The sequence below is a fragment of the Prinia subflava genome, chromosome 2, assembly GCF_021018805.1.
Source record: "Prinia subflava isolate CZ2003 ecotype Zambia chromosome 2, Cam_Psub_1.2, whole genome shotgun sequence".
Taxonomy (NCBI): domain Eukaryota; kingdom Metazoa; phylum Chordata; class Aves; order Passeriformes; family Cisticolidae; genus Prinia; species Prinia subflava.
This window is the reverse complement of record NC_086248.1, coordinates 34,046,272-34,065,705: the sequence shown is the minus strand read 5'-3', so window position 1 is coordinate 34,065,705 and position 19,434 is coordinate 34,046,272. Positions and strand designations below refer to the sequence as shown.

Below are 19,434 nucleotides of genomic sequence, written 5' to 3'. Positions count from 1 at the left end.
GGCTGGGCATCTTGTCTTACTGCATGTGTGTCCTCACTTCTAAATCTCTGAGTGTATCATAAGACTCACGACTTTCTCATCAGCAACAAGGTCATTTTCTCAGCAGTGCAGCTGGGAAAAAAGTCCCTGTGTGGCCATCAGCTGAGTTACACAGATGAAGGGCAGACCATCAAACGTGATAAAGCTGATGTAGCTGTCCCAACTTTAATGGAGTCATTGCCAATTTATATCAGCCAAGGATGCTCAGTGTAACTGGAGAGAGATGAAGTCTCTTGTCTTCCCCTGTCAGTCCCGTTTCAGAATATAAAATTGAGTTGGTACGTAGAAACAGGGCTGACTATGCCTGAGAAAAGCATGAGAGCACATCTGGACAGACATAGAGTCACTTTCATCACTGATCCATCATAATGAGAGGGCTCTGCACAAGTGTTTTTCTTGCAAGAAAAGACATTGGGTGTAAAACAAGAAGAGAGAAGAAAGAAATTCAGTCAGTGCTCTATCAGCTGTGCATGATGGAGTCCTAGGTTAACAGGCTTATTGAATATATCCATGATGCAACAGCTCTACTCTCAGCTTCTTTGTCAACCTCGTCAGAAGTTTCCAGTTTCTATCTGTGACTAATGGGAAGAATGACATGCAACAATCCAGTTGTGTAGCTAGTGTAGGCTGTTTGCTTAGATTACTTGACTTGTCCTTTACTGGGCTTTGATTGATGTGGACATAATATGAAAAGGGCAAGAACAGTCCTGTGTCTCAGCTTTGAAAGAAAACTGAGATATGGGACAATTTACAGCTTGTGCTTTGTTGCTGAAAGGAGGTTTTGTGAATTTGTTGGAATAAATATTCTCAAACACGTGAAGCAAGATGAAAATGCACTAAATTAAGAGAGCCTTTTAAATTTAAGGCTATTGGGAAGAAGATATGAGTTGCTTTTTGAGTTGATTCATAGTAATTATTAAGATCATATTTTGTGGCTGAGATGCACAAAAACAGCTTGACTATTGCAACCTCTTATCTCGGGAGCACAAAGAGCTGTGTCTGTTCCGATCCAGCAGACACAGCTCTGGCACTCAGGCAGTTCTCTGTGCAGGTAAACAAGGCATGAGCGAGCCCCAAGGAGGACATCACTGTGAGATGCTGAGAAGGGAAATGTATTAACAGCCTGCCTGAAAGAGACATTTATTCTGGTCTTAAAGGAGTTTTTTAGATTGCAACAGGCATATAAAGAAACATATCGGTAAGCTGGGGGTTTTGGAATTGGCATCATAATTTGCAAATGAAAATGTATTTCCTAGGCCTTTTTTTTCAATGATCACATGAATGCAAAAGAATATCTTGTTGTACAGGAACACTGATTTATTTTGCAAATATTTCTAGTTTCCTGTGGATTTATCAGTGAATGCATTACAATCTGTACCTTCCTCCGCTTCTAGATTTTGTACACTTGCTTAGCAAGAATCACCATTGCCACAAAAGCATATTAGGTAGAAACTAATTGCAATTTGTTGGTACAGTTACCAGAGGTAAAGAAGACCACACATGGGCTATTTGTTTTTTAGTGTATCATTTCACATTTTAAAGTGTTGTCTCCTACTCTACTAGGCAGATGTTACATTACTGGACTTAATTTTTTTTTTTTGGCCATAGAACATAATTTTAAGGCATTTTTGGAAGACCTGGAATTCAAAATCTGTGAGACTTTTCCAACCCTTAAACCAAATCTCCTCTTATAGATGGTACTGTTCCACTTGGTTCTCTCTGATAGAACAACTTTCATATCAAAACCGATCAGTTGGTTTGAGTTTGGTTTTTTCTGTCCTGCTATCCTTACTGAACACCTGAGCCAGAGTCTCATTCTTCTGACAGGAATCTTCTGATTTCTGAGGTAAGTGTATCCCCGGGTGTAGTGCACCTGTTGGTTGTTGTGCCAACAGCATTCTTTAATATAGGCAGTTTCCTTCCTGGATTCTTAACCTTATTCCGTGCTTAGGGAACAATTGTATCTCCTCAATGTTAATTTTATTAATGGTTTCATTCCTAAAGATAAACTTGGCATTCTACCAAATTCTATGTCTGTGCCCACTTGAATTAATCTCCATTGTGTGGGAGTGAGCAAATTGTGCATAAGGTGTGCATCTTAACAAAGAGACATTAATGCTTTCTTACTTCTTTTGGGAATACCTCACTTATATATTTGTGAGCGCTCTTTTTTCTCAAGCCTGCTGGAGGCTGGCTCACCCCAGCTCTTCCCTTCCATTTCCAACTGTGGAGACCTAAAGAATGCCATTATTCTCTGGCAGAAGAATCCGATTATTTCATAAGTGCCTGACCTCATGCTTTGCGTGTTGATCCTTTCCTTAGTTTTTCTGATCCTCATCTTTATTTATGATGCTTCTGACTGTCACATCAGCAAGTGTTCTTATAACATTTCTAGTGAACCATGTCACTGTGCTATGGTCACTGGTGAAAATGTTTAATAAGATCAGCTTATAGGCAGAACTACAATCCCCTCAAGCCATTTATTTCTCTTTTGGATTTCTGCTAAAGATTTGAATCTTGGAAGTTCATTTCAGACCTCAGCAGGAGTCAGGATCTTGGTGCTGTCCTCCTGAGCCCTGTGCCGTGATTGATGTACTAAGCAGGATCAGCCCTTCAGCTGTTACTCACACTCACTGGGCAGTACTTGTTCCTGACCATGCGTGAAAGACAAGTGCTCCAGTGAATGGAGTTCCCCCGCTGTGGTAGAGAGGTGTTGGAGTATGCACTTGAGCTCTTAGGTAAAAATTGCAGGTTATCTCATTCTTATTTAACACTGGGGTGCTGGTCAATTTGGGGTTGTTTAGTTCTTTTTTGTTTTGTTCCAGAGGGGTTTGTTAATTTTAGCTTTTGGTACAAAAAGATTGAGATTCTAATTAACAAATGCTCCTGAAAAACCACAGTGTTACACTCCATCCTTCTGCTGCAAGTACCAAACACAGCCTGATGATAAACTGAAACCAAGTTATGGGAGTGGAAGCAAGAAAAGGGTCATATTCCAGTATTGTTAATGGAAAGTGTTGCTGGCCTGAGCTTGGATGCTTGATGTTACAACTTTGATAGCTGTGTCTATAGCATGGCTACAGACGGCCTAGGGCGATTCAAACTTTTTCTGCCTGAGTGTATAAACTTTCAAAGAGATGTTTGACAGACCTTTGACAGATCTGTGCTTTGGTTTTTCCATATGTAAGGTTATTTACATTGCAGGCTAATAATAATGCACCATATCCTGTGTAAGCTTTTTTTGACTGCGAACTCTCTTGATCCGTCACTGCGTGGTGGGAGTTTGTCAGCGCTGCCGTGTCGGAGCAGCTTTGTAACACTGGTAGCACCTAGCAAGTGTGACCTACTCCTGTTCTGTGCAGAAAGGAGGTGCAAAGTGCCTGATTTTGTGATCTTGTGGGGGTGAGCATGGAAAGGTTGCTTGCTTGATTTAAATGTACGACCTTGGTGATGCTGTTAGAAGAGGTGAGTGACAGAAGTGTGCCTAGGAGTGGAAGGTGTTTGGATTTGCCATGGTCCAGAGTTCCTATGTGAGATCCCTCCATAAGCAGAGAGGCCACTGTGAAGTTTTTCTCTTGTGGGAAGTGCAATAGCTATCCTGAGCCCAGGTTTTCAGGTGTCTTGAAGAGAGGACTTTGAGATCCTGGACTTGATTCAAAGCTCCATGAGACAGCAGCACAGACAGCGAGTGTTTGGTCACTGACAAGTGTCATTAAAGTCTAGTAGGAAGGAACTTTTAAATCTACAAGCTGTGTTTCACACCACACATTTTTTTCCCTGTCACTAGTAGTGTTTCTCAAATGCTGGCTACACTGATCAGCCAAAAGCTGGTTGGTCTGTCCTCACAATGTTCTGCATTCCTCTGCCTACCATCCCCAGCTAGAAATGTTTTGTCTTGCTTAAGCCCATTTCAAGTAGCAATCCATGTCAATTTAGCCTTGTTCAAACATAAGCCTGCCTTTATGAGGGCAAGGACAGATGAATGAGCAGAGATCCTGTAAATTAGTAATATGGTTTATATATTATATCATGTTCTTTATTACACTAATTGTTACACAGCAAGTGCACAGGAATGCCATATGTACATCTGCAGAAGGTAAGCCAAGCTATTATTAGTTATTAATTTAATATGATCCTCTAATCAAATATGATACAGTAATGGACAAAAGGACACATGCACATTTACATTTGACATTTTCTGCTTTGAGGTTTTAGTCACATAATCTCAGCATGGGTGTAAGTGTTTGATGATGTATATGAAAATGTTTTTGATTATTTAGAGGAAAGCATTGAGGAATTCTGAGATTGTCATGTGTTTAGACACAGCCTCTGAAACAACTTCAGAGACCAGGCTCTCTATGTCACTAATGGTAACCTGTACATCTGATTTCATGAAGAACTCAAGATCAAAGGTCACATTAGAGCATTCTTATTACTACATAATTTCTTGATAATAAAGCACAATTTTGGCTTCTTTTCCTTGTAATGAAATTATATTGCACACATTGCAAAACTATGGTAATTGTATTTTCCTGTAATTCATGAAGAGAATAATAGGCAAGCAACAACACACTGGGGCATTTTATTAGGAAATTGAGACCCATATTCACTAGTTTTTTGAGATAGCTTTTCTACTTCCCTCTGTGTTTTGTTTTTCAGGATTGCATTGCTTTGGTACCATCTCACTTCTGCAAAAGGCAATTTTGTTAAATGTATCCCCAAATGCACTGATGAAGTTATAACTGTTTGGCAAAGGCTTAGAGACAAAGATACTGCTGTGAAAAATGAGTCTTGTCAAAAGAAAACTGATTTGTGAGCACAAAACGTGGACAACGTGGTCAATGTATTATGCATTTGTCTCCCACTTTCTATAGCGGTATATCCACTATTCTGAGGTAGTTTTTACATATCAGAAGCATCTATACAGACTCTGTCCACTCTTCTTCACTGCCAAATGATGTCAGAATAGAGATTTTTTTCCATCTCTTAGTACTATGGCTTTTGACCAGTGTAACTGGATATCCTAGGGCTTTGTGGCTGGCACTCTGGGATTTGGACACTTTGTTCCTCTTTGTGCATCTGTACCTGTGTATAGCTCTGCCTTTTATATGTGCCTACAAAATGAGACAAGAGCACAGGCTAGTCTTGAAAGAGATATTACGAGGAGAAACATGTTAAAAGACTGTGAGTTTTGGGCTTAGCAGTCAAGGATTTAGTAGATGAAATATGGATTTGCTACAGACTGTTTCTAAAAGAGGCCATATCTTGTTCCATACTAATAGTTGTGTGACATTTTGCCACATAAGTGCAAAGCTGTTGCTCCCAGTGTCTGCTAGGAGATCATGTTATTTCCTTCTCCTAACTTGTAATGCATTTACCCTGCCTTTGATTTATGTACCCAGGAACAAGAAGTGAAGCACTTACACAGGGGAGATAGGTAAGTACTCGTATTGGTTCCTTGTATGCCAGAGCTGTTAAAAGCTATATTTTCAGATCTTTAACTCACAGGATAGTGTTTCTAAAGAGGACACCTCAAACCTGTTTGTATGTATTTATTAGTTTCACTACTGTTTTACTTCTGTGTTGTTTAACAGCAGCTGATGTCTTCACATGTTTTTCAAGATCCCAGGGTGTTTATTTTAGTTGCAATTGTTCTTTCATTGAGATCAAAAGAGTATCTGGGCTTCTCCAGCAAATAGACTGCAGGTTTATGTTAGCCAATGAGCCAATAGTTCATGCAAGTCTAGGGAATTCTGCTTTTTGTTAATCTGCAGCAGCACAGTTATATTCTCACAAAATTTTTATTAATGTAATATCCAGTCTTAAAACATGTGCTGCTTGTTTTGTCCTAATCCATATGTTTGAAAAACAAAAAAGTGTTATACAGTATTTATGTTGCTTTGATCACAGATTTGGAATTTCCTGCCTCATATAAAGGAGCATGCATTAGATGTAACTCCAATCTAACACCCAGATCCAATATTTGCCTTGCAAAAGCGGGGACAGTCCTGTCTTTGCAAGGTATTCTAGGAGACTCCTTTTCCAAAGTGGAAAAGCTGCACTTGAGATGCTGAGATAAGTTGTCAGGGGTGTCCCTTCTTTTACAGGCAGCTGCTAAGACCTAGGAGGGATGCTGTCTACCTTTGTTGCCACCGACGGAAGCATAAAGAGGTGACTTCTCAAGTATGTGCTATTTTTGTATAGTCTGAGTTTCATCATGTTAGCTGGGCTGAACATCCTACAAGTCATTAGGAAGGGTATGTAACATAGGAAGTTTTAACAGAGGTGCAGGCAGAGAAATGTCCTGTCCCTCATAATAGATGGTATCGGACAAAATTTCACTTATTTGCTGATGTCGCCTTGTTTCTTGGTACCCCACAAGAGTAATAGCACCTGAAGAATAAGGCAGGATCCAACAGCAAACACTACATGAAACAGGATAGAAAGCTAAAAGCTGAACTCCTCCAGTGAGCCCTGATGACTGTCTGCACTCTCACTAAACCCCTCCTATCCAGGCTTTTTCCTATCACGCTGTTCACACACCATGCAAATACTCTGATGTCTCTGCTACCTCTATCTCTTTTGTCAGCAGGAACATAGCCCTCTAACCTCTGAAAGTGACACCAGCTTCTCTGGGCAATTACTTTGGCCATTTTGTGCTAGAAATGATCCTTTAGCACTATGCTAAATTTAAAAATAATCTGCTTTAATTTACCCTGAAGGAAACTTTAAAAGGTAATGAACAAGGGATGAAGGAGATAAAGGGAGAAGAATTAGAACTAGATGTCAGGAGATGTTCTGCACATTGTTGCAATAGCCCTCTTATTAGAGGGTAAGGATTTACCCTCTAATACCCAGGCACAGACTTCTTGTTAAACACAGCGTAAAAAGGGTCCTGGTTTATTCCTCTTCATGGCTTAGTCACCTTAACTCCAACCATTCACTGACTCTGGCTGCAGCAAGCTCCTACTGTAGCTTCCCTTGCAGCCTCTGGCTGCTGGTTATTGTTAAACTCTGACTGCAGTTTGCAGACTCTCACTGCAGGCTTTTACCCAGCTAGACTGTGACTGCAGGTTCCAACAACAGGCTCAAACTGCAGACCCAGGCTGACCTCACAGCAGGGATTCTCTCTCCCCAGGATCCTGCTTCATGATTCTGTCCTTCATGCTCCTCAAGGTCCCTCCTCCATGATGATCCTCCCCTTACCAACTAACCCCCTCTTTCATCTCACTCATCCTTATTGGATATAACCATTACTCATCAGGGGCGAGGCTGAATTGGTTAATTAACACAGCTGTTACTTATCAGGCTGTATTCCCTTCTCCTACAGTACATAACAGAGCCAGAACAACCTAACACCCTTTTCTCTCTGCAACAGCAAAAAAGTCCCTCAGTCTGGCTCTCCTCTGCAACCACTGCAAAGGCAGTTTAAACACACCAGAAATAGACTGACTAATAAAGTCCTGAAGGGGTTCTAATTTCCAGCATCCTTGTTCAACTCATCCAAAAGATGCACAAGCAGAAGTCCCTGCAGCCAAATCCAACCCCACAGATTGTCACTTGTGTAGGTATCAGTGCTGAACACTTTCCTACCCCATGAGATGCAGGAGGCCTTTTGCTTTGCAAAAAGTTTTGAATTGTTGCGCTCTACCTGAAATCCCCCTGGTCGAGCGTTTGTGTGGTCAGGGGTGAAGCTGAGCTTCCAGGCCAGCATATAGAAGGTATGGAAGGTATATGCTCCTGGGACACCTTTCCAGTCCTTTCTGGTGGGAAGGTGGATGAGGAAATCAATCAACGTGGATCCTATCATGCCTTTTTAAAAAATAGGAGTTTCAGTTTAAGAAACACATGCTTAGGAAAGGTTAACAGACCCACGAGCTGCTTAAAAACTGAAACAAATATAAACACTTGCAGAACACTTTGTAAGCGTTTGTAAAATGTTTTGTAAGTCAGAAAATGAAAAAGAAAATTACATGAAAAACTTAATTAAAAATATTAATAATTTCCTTACTAATGTAAGGAAATTCCAGCTGGAAAACTATACAGTGTCAGATGGGTAATACTGAATGCTGTTGGATATCTGAGCTCCCAGCTGACAAATGGTTTCTAATTTAGGGACAAATTAAACGCCCATTTGTAGGAAGAAAAGCAACACAGAATCCCCAGGCAGGTGCAAAGGAGAGCCCTTTATTGCAAAAACTAAGCCTTTTTAAGCAGTTAGGCCTTTATCAGTACACAATTTTAAATCATAACAAACATAATCCAACCAACCACCATACACCAGGATGTGAACACACAATGATTATTTAATTTTTTTTCTGCCTCTAATTCAGCTGAGTCACTTTCCTATAGTCCCACTTAGTCGGAGTAGCAGCCCTGAGCCATGATTTTACAAGGGCAACAAGGCCCTTATTGTGTAGGGCTTTAGTTATATGCAACACCCATTTATGGCAGCATGTGTCCCCAGGAGTTCTTTTCACTTTATCAGTGTACTTGAGTCTTACCCCTATGTAGCTGAGACCATAAATGAACCCTTATGAAGCTTTTTGCTACTGAGAATTCTTTCAGAGCCTCATCATTATTTAAGTTCTTTCCTGAATAATGAACAGGCAAGACACAGGCAGAAAAGGCTGACAGGCATGGATGTGCTGGTATAAAATCATGAAATGTCCTAAAACTTGATGATTTTGACTCTATTACAGACAACAATCTTAAAATTAGTCCTTACTGTTTACTTCCCACATTTAAGTCCAATAAACATTGGGAATCCAGAAACTTCACATTATTAAGATGTTGAATGGACCTGATTACAACATATATCACTCTGTTATTCATGTGGAAGCTTTTCAAAATTGCCTTTCAGTGACTTCTTTCTAAGCCTGGGTAGAGCAGGTCTTCAGAGCCTGTCCTTACAGCAGGACATTTGTGTGGCACAGGAGAAATGTTTTGTGTGAGTGTGACCTTCAGGCAGTCGCTGTTACGGGCACGTCTCTCGTGGTTGCCGTGATGAATGATGTTACGCTGGCTAATTAAATCAATGCACCTCATTAATGCCTTGCAGCTTCTGAATTCCTTGTCACTCTCTAGTCCCATGGAACACTTTCCATATCTGCACTTCTCAGGCAGACATGAAAATTTTTTTTGCACTTCTTCCTCTGCAGAGATACAGCAATTCCAGTACTCTCCATCTGAAAGTAAGTTTGAGATGTATTTTTAGTACATCCAGTAAGAGAATAGTTGAAAGGTAACCAGTAGCAGCTCCTGCATCCCCATTAAATTTATTTTCACCATTTCACAAATGGAGACCCTTCTGCATCTTTTGGACTTAAGTTATAAGCTAAATAATGGAAATATTTATTATTATTATTATTAATGTGTTGGGAATTGTGTTAATGCAGAGAGAGAACAGCTGCTGAGAGATGTCACATGAAAGAATGTAAAGAATCCTAGAAGGATTTTCACTCTCTTGCAGCACTGACAAGGATCTGAGTTAGGAATATGGCAGACAATATTGTCCCCATGTCTATTGTGTGTCTGTCTCTGTGCTTGCACATAATAGGGAGCCTTTTCGTCAAGACCCCTTCTTGACATCTGCCATCTATTAAATACATAATAAAAAGAGGTTTAAAACCTTCCCCCCAAAACCTCCCCTTTTTTCCACAAAACTAGTAGCCCAAGTATTTATTGGAATATGCTCATTCTCTTGGCAGTTTTTCCTTCTTTCCATTTTTCCCCCTCCCAGTAAATCATGTTTTCAATACTGCCTCAGGATGGAAACAAAAATAATTTGTTTTATTTTATTTTTTTCCCTTTCTCTTCAATCTTTATTTAAATTTTTTTTTCTTTGACAGACAAAAAAGGGAAGATGAGGGAAGGAATTTCTTCAGTTAACCATTTATCTGGAAGACATTGGAAGAAGCACATTTCTACAACAGCTAACTAAACAAGAAGACACAAAAAAGAGCAACTGCCAATGTTTTAGCCAAGCCCAGCAGCAGCCCATGTCTAGATTGCTATAATTCAAGTGCATGTTTTAATGGGAGTAAAGCTACATTGGTTTGAATGCACAGAATACCAGTAATTCCCAAACAGAGGGCTTCCTGGCTATGGGCAAACACCAGCCTTGGCTTGGAATCTGCTTGCTCATCACACTCTAAAGCCCCCATCCATGCCAGGGTGTAGGAACACAGCCTGGCTCCTCCCTAGGACTCCTGTCTTGTCTTGCTTGATTGTAATAAGACAAAGGAAGGATTCTGGCAAAGAACCTGGGACAAAATCTCTCCCTGCACTGTTAGAGCCACTAACTCCAGACCCGATAGCTGTGCTGTAAAAGGGGAGGGTGAGAAATGAACAATTTGACCTGTAGATTAGACTGGAGTGCTGCCTGGGAGACACCAGGATGACTATACCCACAGCACCTTGCTTAAAGGTCTGCCCAGGAAGCCTTTTGCAGGTCAGTGAAATCTGCTTTCTCCTGACCCTGAAGCTCTTATAGGGGACTTGCCCTGCCTTTTTTGCACTATCTATAGTAGGTATGTTAGTAAAGGCCCAGGATATAAAAGAAGTCCTCAAGTTGTGTTGCATCATCAACCACTAACCTGCCACATCACGGTTTGTCCTGCAAGAATCTGGGCTGCATTCTGAAATCCAGCTCATTATTCAGAGGTGATACAACAGCTTTTGCCTGTCCTGTGTCTGCAGCTAATAGAGCTGTCAGCTCCACTGTCATTTCTTGTCATCCCATCCAGAAACATATAGAATGCCTTAAAGGAAACAGGTCATCCCGAGACTGACTCCTGAAATAAAATTGACCCTTATTCAAGTGTACATACAAAAAAGCTTGGACTTTCCCCGTCCATTGCAATTTGTATTTGCCTCTTGTTCCCCCGAGAGTTAATGTGGATTGAAAATATGACATTTGCCAGGAAAATATCTGTTGCAGGTGCCAAAGGCTGTTCTGTTGTCAATGCTTTGAGATATTTTCATGGCATGTTTGGAAGAAAGGCTTTCCTCTCTGTCTCCTTCATTTGCCTTAAGCCCAGCATTACCATCTCATTCAAGAGATGATAATGACTGTGTTCACTTGTTGCATTGGGTGTTTGTGCCAAGGGTATTTATGAATGTTCTAGCTCATTTTAAATTCAAACTTCAGTGCCTGGAGACACTTTTGTATGAAAAGCAATTGAGTCACCATATCAGGGAAGGAAAGGTTCAGCAGGTAAAGTGGCACTCCGTCAAGAAGGTGCTTGTTGGCTAGTAAAGTACAGGGGATGACAGCTGCTCTGACAAAGTGACATTTGCATCTCCAGAGAAGTGAGACTTCTTAATTTAACTGGAGAAGTGTCAAGATCATCTGCTGAGTAAGTTAAAAGGAAGTAAGTTTCAGATGGAAAGACAAAGTTTCTAAAGGAAAAAATAAATCTGCTCAGAGCCCATGCAAAGAAGATTAGTTACAGATGGTGGTGTGGAGAAAAGGTTTTTCTCTAACAAGTGCAGCCTGTGACACGTGGCATGCAGGCAAACAGTGTCCCTGACATGTCTGAAGACTACCTGCAGCAAGTAAGAAGGAGATGGAGTGAAAAGGACCTTTTATATTTTCTCTTGTAAGTAGGCTGATTATAACCTTCTTTATTATGCCTTAAAACTCTTGCTACTGCAGTGTCCGTTATGGATGCCCTAAATAAGTGTTCCCACTTGAATTTTGCTTTAACTCAGGTGGAGTTAAAGTACTTGGTCAAAAACAAGATGTTCCTTGCTGAAGGCTGCCACAGCCCAAATAGGCAATTTGGGGTGTGGTCACCTAGAGGTGAGGAGGTGAAGTCACCTCTTCCCACAATGAGGGCTCTTAGCAGGACGCTGGTGAGCATACCTGAATCCCGGTGATCTTGTGGGAATTTGTCAGCCCTGCACTTGAATCAAGCTGTGTTTTTAGTCCTCTTTGAAAGAGTGAACACCCATGATAACAGTGAGCGTATCTTTCTCCATTTCTTTCTTCATGAGCAGCTCCTGGTTTGTGGGGGTACAAGCAATTTACCAGCAATTATGTCAGAACATTTGCAAGCATCTTACTCTGACTTCTAGATCATAAAGCAGCAAAGGGAATTATTGCTGCCATCTCCAAAGCAAGGCAACAAAGGCATAGATGTAATAAGGCATGCACCTAAGTATCTACCCTTTTTTTTTTCCACATTCCTCTTTTTGTTTTCCCAAGCAAAAAGCAGCACTCCCTAGCAACCATTTTAAGGCTGAGGGCACACTGAAAGCAAGCTTGACAAATGAAAGTGAAATGCTGCTGCATGTGGGACTGGTGGAGCAACCCCCTGGAATTATCAAACCCTCATTGTGCATAGCCCCACTGGGCTGCATCCCTGGGGGTCACAGCGATGGGAAAATGCAAACAGCCCTAATCTGGTGAGCAGGAGGTGCTTAGGAGACAGGCTCCTGTGTCTTAGCAACTCGGAATCCTGTCCTCCTTTCTCCTAAGTGCTGTGCTTTTTTTTTTTTTTTTTTTTTTTTTTTTTTTTTTTTTTTAAGAAAGTGGTGGTGAACATTAGGCTTACTTCTTAACAGGAGTGAAGAAATGGAAGTCCCAGTTTTAAATGCTGACCAAGTGGGCAGGTCACTTACCTGGACTGCAGGAAGCATGGATTCAGATCCTACCTTTGCCTGAGGAGCTGACCATCAGTGTGTCAAGAATAGACTCATCACCAGGATGGGGTATCTAAGACAAGACTCTGCTGAGTGGTGTCATCTAAAAACTCAGTGCCAGCTATGTAGTTCAGCCCTCAGCTCCATGCTGTGATGGCTTTCTGACCACACAGCACACTGCTACAATTCACAAGGCAGGAGACATTCACCATGGTTTGGTTGCTTTAGTTTCTCCTGGAAGGGGAGAAAAAAGGAAGACAAATGTGCTGAAAAGCAGGACCTTGTTCCTTGAGTATCAATTGGACTGATCCATTGCACCATTTATGATCTCACCTGTCAAAGCTGCTCATGCAGCATCTTCCAGAACTGTGAAATTAACCCTGAACTTGATAAAGATTCTCTAGCCCAGACTGAAATGCTCACCTGTGAAAGGTGAGACATGGACTTTCTTCTCTCGCCGTGTATTTCTCACTGTTGGTTTTTTCACTTGAAAACATACTAAGCACATTTCAGTTGCATACCTGTCACATACAGTAAAACTGAGATTCTGCAGTCTTAAATAACTGGCCAGGCCTCTCAAGCAGAGAAATGTAGGATTGATTATGTTTTGATTCACACTGTGTAATCTTCAGTTAGCAGTAAGTAAACCAGGGCAGCTGAACTCTCCCTTCCAAACTCAATAACATGTATAATTTTGTGGGACTTAAGGAAATGTCCTGGTTGCCTGCCTGTGGCATGGCTTCCCACATCACTCAGGAGTACTGAGCTTGATAACAGATAGCTGGAAGTCTTCATATTCTCATCTGTCATTTTGTGCTCCAGTGGCTTCTGCTAGCAACAAATGTTATTGGAAATGTATCAGCCCTTGGAGGAGATGCATAGGAAAATAAAAAGGTGAAGTGGGTGTCAAATGTCTAGCCAAGATGATATTAATACCAATCCCCACTAAATAAAGTGTCAAAGTTGTCAGTGTGACCATCAGGCAGGGAAGTTAAAAGGTAAAAAAGCAATCAGTGTAGCTGACTTTTTAGTATATCTTCCAGTTCTTATCAAAAATGGTTATCATCATTCTTGGGGATCTTAATAGCAAAAAATAAAGAGGCTATATAAATGCCAGATTTTTTTCTCCAGAGAGTTTTTAGTGCTAGTGAAAACTTGCTGTTGTCCAGATCCATTAGTTTTGGTAGAGGCTGAGCATTAGAGAACCATATTCTATCCCCACCTCCATGCATTTTTCAGTCACTCAATGACTCAGAACATCCACTGTCTGGTGTCCATGGTCATGGCATATTAGACAGGCAATGACTAAAATAATTTCTGTGTCCATGACAGGCATCCATAGCAGGATGTCTGAATTCAGCCCAAAATGTTTTTGATGGTTTTGAAATCCTCACAAGGCACTCAATTTGTTACTTTTTTTGGTTGGAAAAATTTTTGAAGTTTTATATAATATAATATATGGTAAAAGTATGAAGGACTAACTTGTCTAGTTACTGAGCCTGAAAATATTAATATGCACAAGGGTAAGAAATCCTACTGGGTTACTTTTTTTTGAAAATGGTAATCGAGCACATTAAAAGTCCTCTTAGCCCTCTTGATTTCAGCTACCTTGTTTTTTATACTTACTCAACTTATTCCTTCCAAACTTGCCCAAAATTTCATGGCTACACTCAGATACTCCATAACTGACTGTTCTCCATCAAGGCACAGTCTTGATTTGTTATTAAACCAGTGCTTATTTTATTTTCTCATTGTTTGTTCTGTTTCTTTAAAGGTTCTGCAGTTGAAGTAGTAATACTTCAATACAACTGGCATTAAAGGGTAATTGCCAGATTTTAAATAATCAGTTACTGAAGCAGTATCAACTCTGCTTCGGGACATAGGTCTTGTATATGAGTGAATAAATTGTACTACAGCAGCCAAATTAAGGATTTTAGGAACTTCCTTTTGAAGCAACATGTTCTGGCTTCTATTAGAAACAAGACAGATAGTTCTCATACAGCATAGGAAAGATTGTGTTCTTTAGCAAAAGAGAGTTTACCCGCAAAAACAAACATTATCCAAGGTAATGTAGGGACTCCATGTATTTCTGCATTTGATTCCCTACATCCTTTATATATAAAAAAATAGATTTCTATACATTCTTTATATATAAAAGAGATCTTTTATATAAAATTCTTATATATGCCATATATATGCTATAGAAGCTATATGTGCTATATGTTATATATGCTATCCTTGTATATATAAACTATGCAAGAGTTAGTAGATTCCACTCAGACAGTGAAACATCGGGTGATATTGTCTGTATATTTAGGTTCAAAGGACTTGTCATAAATAAAGATAGTCTGGAGCATAATATAGTCAAGTTCTATTTGTTCTTGGTAAGGTGACTCCAAATCATATTAGAGACTGGGTGGCAGCTCCTGAGGCAGTCACAATAACAACAGTTTTATCAGCGCTCATTCACCATTTTCAAGAACAAAGGTTAATAAACAGGAGATAGGATATTTATTCTAATACAGGTCCCTGGGGTACTAAGTCATCTTTAATGAGAAATGAGGTAATTACCAGTTCTGTCACCTTTCGTCTCTCAAATACACTTGAAGCTGTTTAATATGAGGCCCATGTTGTTCAATAGAGAATAAAGACTTAGAAATTATTGTAAAGCGTTTCAGTATTACTGTATTAATGTAAAGTGAGGCTGAGATATCAAATTATGTATTTCAAGGCAATTTGAATACCTTTCTTAAATCAGAATGGAATGAGATGTCAGGGCAAAAAGAAATAGATCAGTTTTTCTGATCTGTCATCACCATAATCATCACAGTCTCAGCTCCTCAAATTAGAGGTATTTTGGGCTTCAAATGGAAAACATAGTGAAAGAATTGGACTGTGACAAATCTTGGAAGGATGCATTTCTAAATTTGCATCACCTGCCTTATATGCAGAAAGCTTGGGGAGAGTGATGACATGAGATCGGCTAGGATGAAAATAAGGCACAAAAGTAATGTATGAGAAGAAAGAACAAGGAACAACTACAATTAAAGAAAATACAGACTTCTGGAAGGCTGCAAGAGTAATTTTCACTTGCTTTACTATATTTTCTGGATCAAAGGTTCTTGAAGTGGATTTAAGTGCCTGTCCCTTTTTGCAATGTCAGAGCGATGGAAAGGAGACACAGATGCAGATTGGAACCACGTTGTGCAGAATTAGGTTATGGAAAGATAATTGCACAAACAGCCTTCATCCATATGCTGTGCAGAGCAGGCAGGATTAAAATGACTCAAGTTACACAAGGCAAAATAAATAGTGGCTCGGGGGTCCCTGGTGGGCCAGGGCCTCCATGGCCTTTGGAGCACAGTCTCCTCCAGGCATCTCTGCACTGGGGGTGCTGCTTGGAGAGAGCCCGAGCAGCAGAGACACGGGGTTGCTGGAACCTGGCTGCTCCCCATGGCAGAGCTGGGAGTGGGACTCCAGGCTGGACCCCAGCTTTGGCTTCCCCTGCAGGCAAGGTGGGCCAGGGGGATGTAGAGGACACAAATTTGGGTGGAGTGGGTGATACGCCAGATGTTGGTGCCACCATTTGGAAAGACCTGGACAGGCTCCAGAAATGGGCTGAGATGAGCATTGTGAGGTTCAGCACAGGGAAGTACAAAGTCCTGGGTGGAGAGGCAAGGGTGCTGGTGGGATGGCCAAAGGACACGGAGGGCTGGAGAGGAGGGGAGAAACAGGACATGTAACATCCAGCTGAGGAAGGGCACCTGGCTGGAGATTTGGGGAAAAGGCAACTAGCAGGCTCCTGCCTTTGGAAGAGGAGTTTACACGAATGTGAGAAAAAGCTGTAAAAATGTCTTGGGTGGCAACAGGAAGAGAAAGGCCTGGGTGGTGGCCCTGTTGTAGCCTGTCAGTGGTCACCCCTGTATCTTTTGTAAAGGCATTAGGGGGATAAGTGACTTTCTCAGCCCCTATGCCCCCAGCCCCTGGGAAGGAGACTTGCAAAGGGAGCAGTGGGGACATAGAGCACTCTTTGAAAATTCAGGTGTATGTCCACAAAGAAGTTGTGTGATGTGCACTTCCACCCATGCCCCCAACTCCCCCCCGCCACTGTCCTCACTTTTCTTCATGTAAACATTTATTTAGCTTTAAAAAGTTACTGGCAGATGGCTGATGAGGTTGTTCCCAGGTTATAGTTGCTAAGCCAGCTCCAGGCTTGGTTCATTACCGAGTAATTATGGCTTTGCATCTTCTTGTTTGCTATTCAATAATTGTCTTCCTCAGTGAAAGTGCCTATTGACCTGAATAAAATATAATTGTGTCTCCCATCGCCTTTCAACTTTTTAAAAGCATTTCTCCATTGAATTGGCTTTCTCCAATAGTGCTCATGTTTGTTATGGATTTCCCTGACATAACAGTATGGAAATGAGCATTTGTATTAATCCTTTCTGCTTCAGTTCTAATATGCAAAAGCCATTTTTACATCAACAGTCACAGTCTTGCATTCCCTTCAGTGCAGAGGTGAAACTGCTCTTCAGCATCACTGGTGCATCTCAGCTTCTCTGTGTCACCACTCCTCAGAGCTCCTTGTCCCATAAGAGGGAAAGGGCTGATGCATCTGCAATTGGTTGGCACCTACTTTAGGCCTCTTCCATAAAAACAGCTTCCAGAGGTGCTAGCACTGGAAAATCCACTTAAAGACAGCTTCCAGAGGTGCTAGCAGTAGAAAATCGACTTAAAGATGCTGGGAACTTGCAGACTCAAATCCATCCACTTTCCTTTGTCATTTGAAGGTTTGGAAAGCTCCCAAACCATGAAAAGCTTGGGAGTGTATTGTTCCTTCTCTCATCGTGGTGCAGTAACTTGGGAGTAATTGGGGAATTCACTTCTGGGGAAATGGTGCAGCAAACTCCCAGTTAACTTCTTGAATTAGTACCCTCTCCACACTGAAAAATCAGCAGGTTTGTTTAAAACTGCACTGTACAATTCTGCACAATTAACTACTGCTGTCAGTGATCCCTTTTATACCTTAAGAAAGCTGCACACAGCATTTGTGAATGTAATTTGATGTGGTAGGTGTATTACACTAATATGCAGGAGAAAATTCTCAAGACTACTCCATGCAGGTTTAGCTGTTTTGTTACAATTAATAAATTAATTATGTTCCTTCAGGTTCATGTGATTTTAATGCAGCACAATCATTTACATGTTGAAAAGTGGAGAACATAAAATGAAAATAACTTTTTTTTCCTCCAGACCCAATGATTTTAGTTTTGTTTAAAAGACCAGAAATAGTTTCTGCTAAGAACAACAAGTTACTAAAAAAACCCCAACACATTCGGTCAAAATATTTTCAAAATTTGCAGGATAGTCATTTGGTGCGGGGACTTAAATATTTAGTTTCAAATTCCAACATATGCTTGTTCCACTTAGAAGGCCTCTGTAAACAGTCCCAATTACTGCTAATTGATTTAAATCTCAGAACTCAGTAGGAAATCACAGATGTTAACTTCTCAGCAAGGCACTAAAACTTCCTGAGTTTCTCACAAAAAGATTTGGTGTAATTGCACGATATCTTTTTGAGGTACAGGGATTATATAAATCTGTTCCAGTGAGAGCTGTTACACGGAAAGCATTGATGTTAAGCTTGTAAGACTGTTAAGAAAAATAACTTTATATTTGTTTTGAGACCTTCACCCTGTAAAAAACTGAAAAAAATCCTTTAATGTTTTTGTACTGCAAAGAAGAGAAAAACTCTTCCTTTTTTGGATGCCCAAGGAAAATTAGAAGAGAGGAACTCCTTTTTTTTTGGATACCCATGAAAGATTTCAGAATCCTTTAAAAAGAAAGATGACAATTTTCTTGAAAAGCTGCAAACAGATGTGGCAGAAAGACCTGGAAAAAAATCTAGTCAGCAGAAAACAGGTCTCCTGAAATGGTGCACAATGCTGAAGCTTAAGTTATAGAACAGAGAACAGAGGCAAAATATTCTAGAAGTATTTGATTAAAAAAGCAAAAGAGTTGTCTATGAACTTACACAATGGACATAAGTACATAAGCAGATGCAATAACCACTTAAATGTAAATGGAGACAAGCTTCAGCAAGCAAATGTCTTCTAGAATTAAAATGACCCTGCTGCCTTCCTCGTCCACAGATACGACCTACAGACGCGATCTGCTGGCTAATCCTCATTTTCATTTCCCTTCCTGTGGCAGTTATGATGAAGTCCTCTGTAGCAGAAGTGATTTTTCTGAAAGTTAAGAAAAAATTAAAAAAATATAGTGCTGGTCACATAAATTCTTTAATATCATTAGGAATTGAGTAATATCCCAAGCTGACAGGGATATCATCTTGCAGCAAGATGAAGTGCTGCAGACCAATTACTGGCAGGTTGCCCGGCAGGTGAATCGGGAGCTCAGCTTGCATGGCTTAAAGCTCTGGGGCATCTCTGGGCTGCAGATTACTTTTTTTGCTGGGGATTCAAGCCCTTAAGGCTTGGTAGCTCTGGCACAGTGCAGACTAAAAGCAACAGTTTCCTGAAGAGAGTGAGTTGGAAAAAGCTGCACATTGGAAATCAGGAATATTGGGGGCTTCTGTGTGATTTTCATTTGCCCGTGCCTCTGCATCCTGTTTGTAAAACAAAAGCACTGTCTGTCCCCTGGGAAGCTTTCTGAATCTAATAGAACTGCACTGCATGTCAGGAATGTGGTGCTCACAGAGCCTCTGAGTGTTCCAGGCATGGTTCTCTA

At 40.7% G+C, this 19,434-nt stretch overlaps 1 long non-coding RNA gene across 1 annotated transcript; it reads right to left on the bottom strand.

The window, feature by feature from the left end:
* Window positions 1-8,205: 8,205 nt before the first annotated feature.
* On the bottom strand, window positions 8,206-10,774 carry LOC134546626 (uncharacterized). Its single transcript, XR_010079215.1, has 2 exons — window positions 10,638-10,774; window positions 8,206-9,227 (listed from the first exon to the last, which is right to left on the bottom strand). It is a non-coding gene; the product is annotated as an uncharacterized LOC134546626 (long non-coding RNA).
* Window positions 10,775-19,434: the final 8,660 nt, after the last annotated feature.